Raw genomic sequence first — 12682 nt, forward strand, 5'->3', positions numbered from 1 at the left:
CCTTCAATGGGCATGGACCTGTGCCTGCCACTGGGGCCTCCAAATCCCCCCTCAGCACCTGCTGAGAGCCCTCCGTGGCATCCACCCCCTAGCTTCTGCGAGGTAGTGATAGTAGCAGTTTCATGGGCCAGGGTTTTCCCAGGGAGGAAACCAAAGCTCAGTGGGGAGCAGTGATTTGCCCAGATCCCTTCGGTGAGCTCTGAGGGTCAAAGCTGCATCCTTAGCGTCCATCCTTTTCCCTCCAGGCTTTAAGAAAGCAGCCGGGTAGAGCTGCCTGCAGCCCCCAGGCCTTCCTACAGCCTCCCTGGAAGGTTGGCCTGCGCCTCTGCAGGCGTCAGGACCAGAGGGCCGAAAACATGCAGTAGGGGGCACCTGAGAGCGCAGCTGGCCCCAGAGCCAGGCAGAAAGCGGCTGGCTCCCCTCCTTTGGGGCCAGCCGACTGGGAAGGGCTCGGAATTTAATCCTCTGCATTCCATCCAGGGTTCCTGTGACATAATAAAGCCCAAGGAGGGATCTCGAGTGACTTGTCAGCAGAACCCCCAGAGGGATTTTCTATAGATAGCCTGGGCGTGTCTCGAGCTCTGTCCCTCTCTGCAGAAGGGGGGGTGGTGGTGGTGGAGTTCTTTTATGCTTGGGCTGGGCACCGCCTTGTGCAGCAGGTGGGTGGGGCGGGGGGCCAGCCAGGCACTGAGCCCCCAGGACTTTGTAAGACTAAGACATGCATGACAGCGAGGAGGGGCGAGGAACCCAGGGCAGGGGAGGGAATTCCAACTATGGCGTTTTGGAGAAAACTATTTAGTTATTTGCCCTCACTGACCTCACCCCACGTTGGGACTTGGGCTGCAATGAGATGTCCCACATACTGGGCCTCACGCAGCCTTTGATGCTGGCTCTGAAAAGATTCCGTGGCATGAGCCAGGCTCTCTTTGGGGAGAGAGGCGTGTTTGGAATGTTGGTGTGCCCGGTGCTGTGATTGGAGGTTTGGGGTTTCAGAGTTCCTTAATTTGCATGGCCATGCTGCAGGGTTATTACTTTCCACAATAGAGGGTTGGAATTTGAAACTCTGTTTACCTTCCAGATTCCAAACAAGCAGCATTCCTATCAATAATGGCACATAAATACCGGCGTGATAGCATAGAATCCGATCATTGCTAATATTTTTTTCATCCTGTCTGCTGGTGGAGAAGAATTCTCAGAAGCCATGCATATATTTTACATAAAATAATAGCTAAGCTGCCAAGGACTTTAACGATATAATTTCATCATGGGATTCTGGGCTCTTTGGTTTATGCTGCCATCAGAACCCCAAGACAGAATTAATTCATGTAACTGGGACAAACCCAAGTGCTGTTTTTCCATTCCCCTCATCAGTGAACTCAAACTATCTCAATTGCTCAAGCATTTGGTGGGTAGCGTGTGAGATGGAGAAAAGCTTGTCCGATATATTCGTTAACCTCACAGTAAATTCATGGGCAGCAACATACTGTTGTTAAAAATATGAACATTCAGGCCAAGCAGCCTGGGTTTGAACCCCAACTTGGTGGAAAAGCTGTGATTATATCTGAGCCTCCATTAATTCATCTCATATAACATGTGCCGGCTAATATCTACCTCTCAGGGTCTTTGCGAGGACTAAGTGCTGTCAGGATTGCCAGATGGATGCGTCAAGAACCTGCAAAAGGTCCTTCGTACGGTGCCTACGACACGGTAATGTCAATACAGGGCTGCTGTATTATTAGCTACACAGCAAAAGCAAAACATCCCTGGACCACGAAGTTCCAGGAATCCTAGCCACTTCCAGCCAGGAGCTTCTCTTTTTTAGCCCCTAAATTCCCCAGATGCTCCACATTTGTGAATTGTATTATTCCCAGCCGGAGAGAGCAGGGCGGCAGCCCCCACCCTGTCTGGAATCCCAGAGCACCTCAGAGATTCTGACCAAGCACAGCTGCCTGTTGCAAATAATTTAGGAAACATGAAACAGAACATAATGCAGTTTCGCAGAAAGGTCTGAAGAGTGAACTTTCTATGTCTGGCATAGACCTGCTTTTTTTTCTGCAGAGGAATGAAAGCAGGGCTCTGCCCTTTTGCCCCACGAGGCAGGAAGCAGCAACTCCTCAAGTGCAAAAGATGGGGTGCAGGAGGGTCCCATTTCTCCTTATCTTCTGCTACGATTCTACTTTGTCCAGAGTGTCTGGAGGGGCTTCGTGGTTGAGATAAACACACTTCCTGCCTGTAAGTAAGCCTCAGCTTGATAATAGCAGATTATGGCTTCCAATATTGCCTCCACTATGTGTTAGCTGTGTGACCTTGGGCAAGGAACTTCATATATCTGCACTTGTTTATTCTTAATATCTGCAAGAATAAGAGAATGTTAAGCCCCTCGCTGACAGGTTGGGTAGATTAAGTGGCTTATTACATGTAAAATGTCCCATATAACTCCTGGCACATGGCAACTCTCCCACGAAACTTGTTTCCCCTTCCAAATAGCAAAGACCAAAAGAGAGAGGCTCACCCCTATCCCTTTTCCCAGGGTGGTATATAAGCCTCAGTTACCACTCAGTTACCAGGCTATCTTGGCGTCCCATACCTGGGATGGGTATCCCAGGGGGATGGGTATCCCGGGGGGGGGGTGGATGGATGTACATATGTATGTAACTAAATTCATTTTTCTGGGCTGCCTGGGTGGCTCAGTCGGTTAAGCATCTGACTCTTGGTTTCAGCTCAGGTCATGATCTCAGGGTCATGAGATCAGGCCCCAAGCCAGGCTCCACACTCAGAGCAGAGTCTGCTTGAGATTCTTTCCCCCTCCTTCTCCCTCTGCCCCTACATCTGCTTGTGCATTTATGCTCTTTCTCAAATGAATAAATAAAATCTTTAAAAATTTTTCATTTTTCTTCTGTTAATGTGTTTTTATTATAGGGGATCTCAGCCAAGAATAAAGAATGGTAGAAGAAAAAAATATATTTTTTAAAGATTTTCTTTCTTTATTCATGAGAGACACAGAGAGAGAGGCAGAGACACAGGCAGAGAGAGAGGCAGGCTCCATGCAAGGAGCCGGATGCAGGACTTGATCCCGGGACTCCAGGATCACGCCCTGTGCCAAAGGCAGATGCTCAACAGTTGAGCCACCCAGGCATCCAAAAAATTATTTTTGAAACTATTTTTCCTCTCCTACAATTTCACCTGCCAGCATTGTTAGGTGGTAGGAACGTGAAAGGTAGCTGAAATGCACTATCTTGCAGCCCAAACCCGAGCAAGCTACAGGACCGTTGCCACCACAAGTAGCTTAGTTATCGCTACCACTCTGTCCTTTTCTGAGCACACCAACCTAAATGATGGGAGGAAGAGTAGTTTAGAAATCCAGATTTTGCTGTTAGTTGTCAAAATGAAAGGAAATTTTATCTTAAAGAAATTTGTTTGGGTCACTCTATTTCCTTGCTGTGACCTCCAGAACTGGAGTCCCAGTTCATTGGGAGTAGAGTTTAGGGTCTTTAAATATTCCCATCTACTGTACTTGCCAAGCAATGGCAACCGGTAGCCATAAATGGAGAAGGGGAGTGACATGCCCATAGGTTGCTGGCAGGGTCCCATGTAGGATGCATGTTGAGATTTTTCTTCATAACTGGAGAGACTGCTACCTCCTCACAACCAACAGTTTGTGTTGGATTTATGCAATCTCAAGCCTTTTCTACTTATTTTATGTGACTTTTTCTCATGTACCCCTGCTCTCTCTGAAAATATTTTCTTCTCACCTTTGTGACTGAACTGGTCACAGTCATTTTTAGGAACTGTGAATGTAGTCGAATTTATTTGCAGGTCAATTCAGCAGCTGCTGAGTACCCAGAATAGATCTTTAGAGAGAAAGAACCCTAGTGACAAAGGAAAATAAATGTAGACTTGCTTGTTTTCCCCTCTAAAGCAAGTACCATGCCTGGTAAGTCCTATGTATTTCCCCAAAGCACCTAGAATAGTTCTCTCTGGTGATTGGCATTCCATAAATAGCACAGTCTAGTTTCAGGCTCAGGGGTACTTGGGAGTAAATGGACTGAGGAGGGGGCTTCAGAAAATGGAGTCCCTTCCTTTTAGTGATCCCTTGTTGGTGACCCACACTATCATACATCCTGAGGGAGCTAAGTATATAGTTTATGAGAAAGCATCAACATAAACATTCCTATGTAAAATTTCCACTGGACACTCTTTTAGATTATAATCACTAAAGAGGCTGAGCCTCTGCTTGGTGTGCTTTGAATCATGTCCAGCATCACATTACTTACAAATAAGCTCAAAAATAAATGCTATTAGAAATTGGCAATGATACTAGGCAGATCCCTGGGTTCAGATTGCCTCCATATTTGCAGTGAACCAACCTGTCTCTTTGGTAACTCTCCTGGCTTGCTGGGTCTTGGTTATATTTGTAAAATAACCAGATCATTGCCTCCTTTAATAATCAGACTTTTAAATCATCAAACAAATAATTATTGAACACCCTCCCCCAGCCCTGCCACTTCATTCATTTGCGTAACAAATATTTACTGAGCACCTACTATGTGCCAGGCATTCTGCTAGGAGTTTGGAATACAATTTGTGAGAAAAACAGATGCATTCGTTGCCCCCATGAAGCAGATAGTCTAGCGGGAGAGACTGACATGAAATAAACGGCCACAAAAACAAAAATGCAATTAGAAATTGTGTTAAGTGCTTTAAAAGAAAGCAGAGAGATCTGACTATAAACGTGGAAGCCTAATAGAGCACAGAAAAGGCCTGTGGTTGTACTTTTAATGTCTTTTGTGAAACCACATAATGTAAAAAGTTACTGTCAGTTGAATAACGCTTTAAAATTATTTACATTTAAAAATAAATAAAATAAAATCATTTGTATTTTACTAATTACAACACATGTGTATGCATATGGAAAAAGGTAGTTTGTATGTCTACAATCGTTACAATCCATGCCTGCTTTGCATATGAATGTGTACATGGACACCTGATAGTCTACAAACTCTCCAGTCTCCCAGAGGACTGACGGCCACTTAACCAGAATACCCCATGGGATCTCCTGGCAACAAGCAGGGCTCCTCAGGAGAGATCTTAAAGAAAATCCTGGTTTCCCAGTCAAGACTCATATCAACACTCAGTGAAGGCCAGGTCAGCTCCCTCCTCTCCCAGAGCCCCAAACATCCATCAGCTGTTGGCCAGAGGTGAACCACGTCCCCACCCCCTGGCAGAATTTATTTACCTCCAGGATGGTCTGATCTACTTCAAACTCAACATTCAAAAACTACACCAAATCTTTTCAACGTTCAGGAAAGAGGTTCCCTCCTTCCAAACTCCGACACTGTCAGTCTGTATTTTATTTCTCAGGGCTCAACTAGGTGATTGTATGTTACCTCCTAGGAATTTGTATTTCTTCCCTAATGGCCTCCTCGCAATGAAAATACATACTTGATTTATGTTTCTAGATTATAGTCTTTAAGGCTTTCTGTCAAGCTCTCCATTGGAAGGGGAAGTTCTCAATATTCTAATCCTTCTTGCTTAACCAGGAAGCAATGAATGAGGTAAGAAGCTGGGTCCAGGATGGGAATGATTCCTTTTAAAAGGCAAAACCACCAAAGGATAGATGAGGAATTCAAATTCTACCTGTGACTGATGGTCTATCTTTTCCAGGAGGAGGAGACAAGAGGTTTGCTGTGTGCAAGACTCAGGACTGAGCTTGGGGGCTGACCTGGAGCAGACACGTAGAAGAGGAAGGTCCTTGTAGAACTGGTAATACCTCATTTAGACCCTAAATCCCTGGATAGCAGAGATGACATCTTTGTCATATGGGCCCAGTGGTGGCTAGCCCAGTGGATATATAGTTGCTTTTGTCCAAATTCCAGATCTCCCATTTCTTAGCCATGGACCAGTGTGAATTGTGTTAAATCAGCTTCTCTGCTTTCTCTCATTTTATTGTGAATATTTCGTTTATTCTGTAATCAGTTTTAGTATTTTGATGATGTGGCAGTGAAATGGGTCTCCAGGACTTAAATTCAAACTTTATCAGACTGATTTATGCACATGATTAAAATATCAAATGGTCCAAAAGGTTTTGCCATGTAAAGAAACAGTACCCTGACCCACCTCTCCTCACCATCATTCCACTTCCCAGAGACGACAGCCTTTAACCAGCTTCTGTTTTTAGTTCTGCTTGTGGTTTCTTCTGCATCTTCAAATAATATGTTTACCCGGCTATGTCTTGATCAACAACCTCAGTAGACATTATCCACTTCCTTTTAGGGTAGATAAGGTTTTAATTTGTGTCTCCCCCACTCCTTGCTAAGTTTTGAAAGTTTTAGCTATTTTAGTTTCTCTGTTACTGTTGTAACTGTAGACAAACCTCTAATTCTTGTTCCATCAACAGTCAATGATACCTTTGACTGCTCATTCAGTAAGATGAAGATAGAAGCCAAATGTCTCTTTCTTCCACCTTCTACTCCTTCTACCTCCCAAACTCCATCTATTCTGTAACCACAATTAAGTTTCCTCTGCTTTGTTTATAGGTTGATTCTAAAAATTGAAAACCAGAAAACAGTGCTTACAATATGGCTGTGTAAATATTGTTACAGAGCTAAGTAGAGCACCATGATTGCATTTCTTTTCTATGGTTCCAATGTCACGACTCCACTAACATTCAAAGAAAAATATTTCAAGAACAAATAGCATCTTCTTTCTCACACTCATCCAATTGCTCAAAATACTGCTACATTTTAGTTTAGTTCCTATTTGTGCAATTTTTTGTTTTTCCTGGAGTTACTGATTGTATTTTTTTCTTCCGGTAGAAGAAACATATGCCTCCTTTATCATATTTAGTCTTTACTCATCTTACTCTGTTGAGGAGGAGGATGGGGGAATCCATTCCATTCTTCTTGAAAACATTTTTCTTAGAGCCTGTTGATATTCTTTTAATTTGGACAAATGATTTACTAGGTCACTGACAATTGGTATCCAGGGATTTTTTTTTAGTAAATTCTATGATTTCTTCTATTTAAAAACTTTCCATTCTAGGATTTTTGCTTTACCTTTGCTGGACTTGACACACTCAAGTAACCTCCCCAATAAACATGTGTGGGAATACATTTCTTTCCTTCTCGAATATCTGAAACAGACTTCATTAGATGCTCATGCTTAAATATTTGGTTTGATATAGATTTCTAGTTTTAAAATAATTTGCTCTGAGAACTCTAAAAGATTTTTTTCTACTGCATTTTGGCATGGGTGGTTTTGGATTAGAAATCTAATACCAGTTGGATTGGAAAAATAAGGAACTTACTTTTTTTCCCTTTGGAAACTCTTAGAATCTCTGGCCCTTGGTGTTCTGCAATTTCACAGTGAGTATGTAAAAACAGAAACATTCTCTTTTTGTTGTTGTTGGTTACTCGATAGCCCTTGAGTTTAAAAAATTCTGAGTCATTTCTTTTAGCATTTCATTTATTATTATCCTTTTTTCTTTTCACTGCTCTCTGTTTTGAACTCTTTAAAAAAAAGCAGGTGTCCAGAATATAAATATTTATATTTTATATATCTTTGTCCCCCTTTTCTTCATATTTTCCATGTTATTCTCCTTTTTCTCTATGTTTTGATGATTTTCTCAACTTAATATTCTACCATTTCTATTAAACCTTAAAATTTTACAATCAAATATTTTAATTTCTGAGAATTCTATCTTGGTTTCTGATTGTTCCTTTTTCTTAGCGTCCTGTTCTCATTTACATATATTATACCTATTCAGATCTTTCAGGAGTAGGGTGATAGCTTTAGTCATGCTACAGACTGTGTAGCTAAGACAACAAACATTTATTCCTTTTTTTTTAAGATTTTATTCATTCATTCATGAGAAACACAGAGAGAGAAGCCAAGACATAAGCAGAGAGAGAAGCAGGCTCCTCATAGGGAGCCTGATGTGGGACTTGATCCCCAGACTGGAGGATAATGCCCTGAGCCAAAGGCAGACACTCAACCACTGGCACCCAAGGCATCCCCAAACATTTATTTCTCACAGTTCTGGAGGCTATGGAGTCCAAGATCAAGATGCTATCAGATTCAGTGTCTGGTGAGATCTCCACCCTTATGGCCTAATCACCTTCCAAAGAGCCCACCTCCTAGTACCACCACATTGCTGGATAAGATTTCAATATATGAATTTTAAGGGGACACAAATATTCAGTCCATAACAGCAATCGTCTATCTTGGTTTGTTGAGGATAGTCATAGTTTATACCTGTCTGTCCTGGCATAAATATTAATAGTTCACTGTATCACTCTCTACATTGTCCCAGCTTGAGTGATAAATAACATTATTACTCTCAAGATATTGATGAGAATTTCTTTAAAGTTTTTTTGTGTTCTTGAGTTATTTTTGTTTCATCAGGGTGCGATTTTCAGATAATTGTTTTTTGTAACCTTGATTGTCCATTGATAATTAAGAATGAGGAAGTAGTAATTAGTAGCTCTGGGTATATAGGGCTTGTTGACTAAATGAGCTTTGTTCTAATGGGGTGGATAGGGAACTGACTCCTGTTCTGGAGACTTCTGAAAGAAAGAATAAGAAGGATTGTATTCCGTGCTACTAATAATCACACGAGTTAAATTCGTCTCATGCCATTTTTAGAATTTCTATAAGATATATAAATCTTTTTCTTTTTATCTTTTCTAGTGGTGATCACATCATGTCCTGGCAGTCATGCAATCTATGTGTAGATATTGGGAATAGGGGTGGGTGGGAGTGGGGAGCAATTGTTTCATATATGAACCTTTAATCAGTCCTCATTTTTCAGTTCCAGTTCTCAGTCTTCTCTCCTGCCTTCCCTGCCAATTCAGGCCCAGAGCTTCTCCCAAGTTCTAGATGATCGAATCCATTCTCTACTGTGAACCCTACCAAACTTTCTTGCATGTACTTTCTGGCTGCAAGAAATTTGCTAAAACTACTCATCCACTTATAGTGTCCCCTCTCCATGTTCTTTGCTGTTATGTGTTTATGGGTTTTTTCCTCTCTCTCTATGTGTGTGTATGTGTGTGTGTATGCATGTGTGTGTGGTAACAGGTAGAAAATGTGCTCAGTCCAGCATCTTGAACAGATAGAAAGTTATTTTTTTATCCTTTATAATGAGAATACCAATATTTTTCCCATTTACTTTTTGGCAGATTCAGACTGAACCCCAATATCCATTCTCCTTAATTTGTCACAGAATCCCAATTTTTAGCAGGCACACAGTAACCCGGAACAATTCTAGCCTCCCTTGCAACTTGATGTGACTAAGTTCTGGTGAAATGGGTTATAAGTGGAACGGCCTTAGAGCAACTCCCTAGAACTACCTTAAGTGATAGGAAGTCTTTGGCACTGTCTTGAGCCATGAGCTGAGGCTACATAAAGAGCCTAGGTTTCTGACACCATGAGCCCAATACTAGTCCTGGACCACTCACCTAGACTTTTATGGGACAGAAATTTTGTTTTGCTAAAGGCATTGTTATTTTTATGTTTTCTTCACCAACTAATACAACCTTAAAAATTATCAGATACTATTTTTTAAAATATTTCATTCATTTATTCATGAGAGAGGCAGAGACAGGCAGAGGGAGAAGCAGGCTCCCCGCAGGGAGCTTAATGTGGGACTCGAGCCCAGGACCTGGGATCATGACTCAAGCCAAAGGCAGATGCTCAACCACTGAGCCACCCAGGTGCCCCTAGATACTATTATTATATCTTACACTAGATTGTATTTTAAACTGCACTGGCCCAGTGACTTTTTGGAACCCCTCGTCTTTGTCTTACTCATTTTTCTCATCAACAGCTGGCATAGAGTAGAATTCCTTATATTTATTTATTAAATAAATTATCTCAATAGTTATTAGTTCTTTAAAATAATTTAAAGCCATAAAACCACAAAATAAAAGTGTTAAAATGATTTCAGCTCATTAATGTTTCTAATATATAAAGGGCTTCTAAAAAGAGAAAAGACCAAAAACTCAATAGAAAAATGAGCCTAGGACATGACACTGAAGGTAAAATGCAAATTGTTCTGAAATATACAAAAAGGTGGTTGGCCTCACAGACAACATAAATACACATGAAAAATTATGTGAAAATACCATTTCTCACCTATCAGATTAGTAAAAGTCTAAGTATGACCCCATCCTCTGTTGGTGAGGCTGTGGGGAAACAGATGTGTCATGCACTTTTGGTGGGAATGCAGCATGGCACTACTTTGTGATAGGGAATCTGTCCATAGCTACCACAATGTAGAATTATTTATGTATTCACTCAGCAATCCTACTTGTAGAAATCTCTTATACATGCTTGATATATATATATATTATATATATAATATATATATACACATATATGATTATATATTATAGCAATGAAATAACAAAATATTGGTAACAGCCCAAATATTCCTTGGTTGGGGAGCTAGTCAAATAAATTATGGTCCATCATGCAATGGAATACTATGCAGCAATACAAAATGAAGATCTTTGTAGTTTGATATGGGAAGAGTCCCAGCATGTTTTCTGAAGTGAGAATAGCAAACAAGGAACTAATATATTTAAAGGTTGCCTTTTATGCAAAGAAAAAGAGGGAATTCAAAATATTAATTGATAACATAAAGAAAACTTGTCAGGATAGATAAGACGCTAATAAAAATAGTTACCTAACTGAATGAAGAGAAACAAAGATAGAAGTGAGACTTTTTAAAAATTTCCATATAGTTAACACATAGTGTTACACTAGTTTCAGGTGTACAATATAGTGGTACAATTCTATACATTACTCAGTGCTTATCATGATAAGAAGTGAAGCTTTTGTTTTAAAGGTTTATTTATTTGAGAGAGAGAGAGAGAGAGAAAGAGAGGATGTGGTGAGGAAGAGGGATAGAGGGAGAGGGAGAGAGAGAATCTCAAGCAGAGCACAGAGCCTGATACAGGGCTTGCTCTCACAACCATTAAGATCATGACCTGAGCTGAAATCAAGAGTTGGATGCTTAATCAACTGAGACACCCAGGTGCCCCTTGGTTTTGTTTTTGATTCGTGTAACTCAAATGTATATTTGAAAAAAAAAAGAAAATATAAGTAAAAAATAAACAAGTATGAAAGTTTAAATAAACATTATAATTTCCTAAAATATAGCCAGTGCCTGAAAGGGACTATAGGACCCACTAGAATTCACAGGCATACAAACATATTTATTACACTAGCTTGATTGTAGGTTTCAGACTTACAGAATCGAAGACATTAAAATTAGTAAGGATCTGGATATTTGCTTGTTCCAATCCTCTCATTTTGCAGATGGATAAAATGAGTCCCAGAAAGGCTTAGTTACTTGACCAAGGTCACACACTTATTAAACAAAGCCAGATTTTACTATAGTTGGCTGACCTCTAGCCAAGTGTTCTTTCTACTATTCTGTGTTCTCTAGATATGTAAAGGATGAGTTAAGTGACACATAATCTCATACTGCACCATATTGCTTAAACCAGAACCTCAAAAAACTAATCAATTTGTTCCAGTATTTATCATGCCCCTCTATGTCCCAGAGCCTATGTTAGGAGCTACAGTCAAGTCAAGGAGGTCCTGCCCCCTCTGTTATCTGCACTCTAGCTCCTACAGAACCTGGTCCCCAAATGAGATTAGGACAGTTAGTTGTGATAGTTCCTATCTGAGCTCACTCTTCTACCTCCCAGGAGATGTCAAGAACTGCCTGGCCTCCAGGTCCCTCAGGTTTTGGCCTTGGCCATGGTCAACCTTCAGAGAGCAGATGCCAGAAGTCTCACACTGAATTTGCTTGGGTCAACCAGAACAACAAAGCCAAATCCCCTGATTTCCTAAGTCTTGAGGCAGCAGAGTGAAGAGAAACTAAAATGTGGATTCAAAGTGAGAGGCAATTAAGGAAATGGGAAAAGCAAGAGAGAGGAGAACAGAACAGGGGTGGTTTGGAGCCATCGTGGAGACAGAATTATATTAGTCAGCACAGGCCATGGTAACAAATAATCCCCCAAATCTCAGCTGCTTATGACAACAAAAGATGATTTCTTGCTCATGAAAAATCTTCTCTGAGTTCAAGTGACTGTTCAGAGCAGCTCTCCTCTCTTCAATGACTCAGGGAGCTAGACTTTTCCAGTATGTCTCCAAGATTGAGTCTTTGGGTTTACATGGTGACAGGGATTGGAGGAGGGAGAATTGGAGGCAGTGGGTATGGTAACTAGCAGCCATGAAACTCTCCAGCCCAGAGTCACATACACCACTTCTGCTCCTAGCCCATTGGCCGAAACTAGTCACAGATCTCACGGGCCCTACAAGGCAGGCTGAGAACTGTGGAAGCACATACGGGGTATTTGGTGAGCAATACTGTTTGCCATGGAAATTACCAAGATCACAACTTTCGTATTGTCCCAACTGTCAGTGGGTTGATTATTTAAAAGTTGCAGAGTAAGACAAAAATAGGGCTGAAAGTGATCCCTCCTTTTTTTCCCTTAGTACTCACACATTATTAACATCCATTTTTTAAACTCAGTTTTTATTTAGAGTTGGACCAGGACAAATTTCGGTCCTTTCAAAATAACAAAGCAGTAGAAATTTCAGGATGCTAAGAGACTTAGATCATTGAGGAGTTATTCTATTATCCTTTTAGTCTCCAATCCCAAGCATTACT

The 12682-nt window shown here is 41.0% G+C and overlaps 1 long non-coding RNA gene across 5 annotated transcripts in view; it reads left to right on the top strand.

Annotated features, from left to right (window-relative positions):
• The first annotated feature begins 538 nt into the window (after window positions 1–538).
• LOC112654594 (uncharacterized) overlaps window positions 539–12682 on the top strand; it is a 35390-nt gene continuing 23246 nt past the window's right edge. For 4 of the 5 annotated variants that reach the window (XR_003133142.3, XR_003133141.3, XR_004805001.1 and 1 more), the window contains exons 1-3: window positions 539–659; window positions 1619–1707; window positions 5665–5763. This is a non-coding gene — a long non-coding RNA (uncharacterized LOC112654594). Of the gene's footprint in view, window positions 660–1618; window positions 1708–2058; window positions 2233–5664; window positions 5764–12682 lie in introns of all 5 variants that reach the window. The other variant, XR_003133143.3, reaches the window with a different exon arrangement.

Source organism: Canis lupus, chromosome 15, assembly GCF_003254725.2.
Source record: "Canis lupus dingo isolate Sandy chromosome 15, ASM325472v2, whole genome shotgun sequence".
Lineage (NCBI taxonomy): Eukaryota > Metazoa > Chordata > Mammalia > Carnivora > Canidae > Canis > Canis lupus.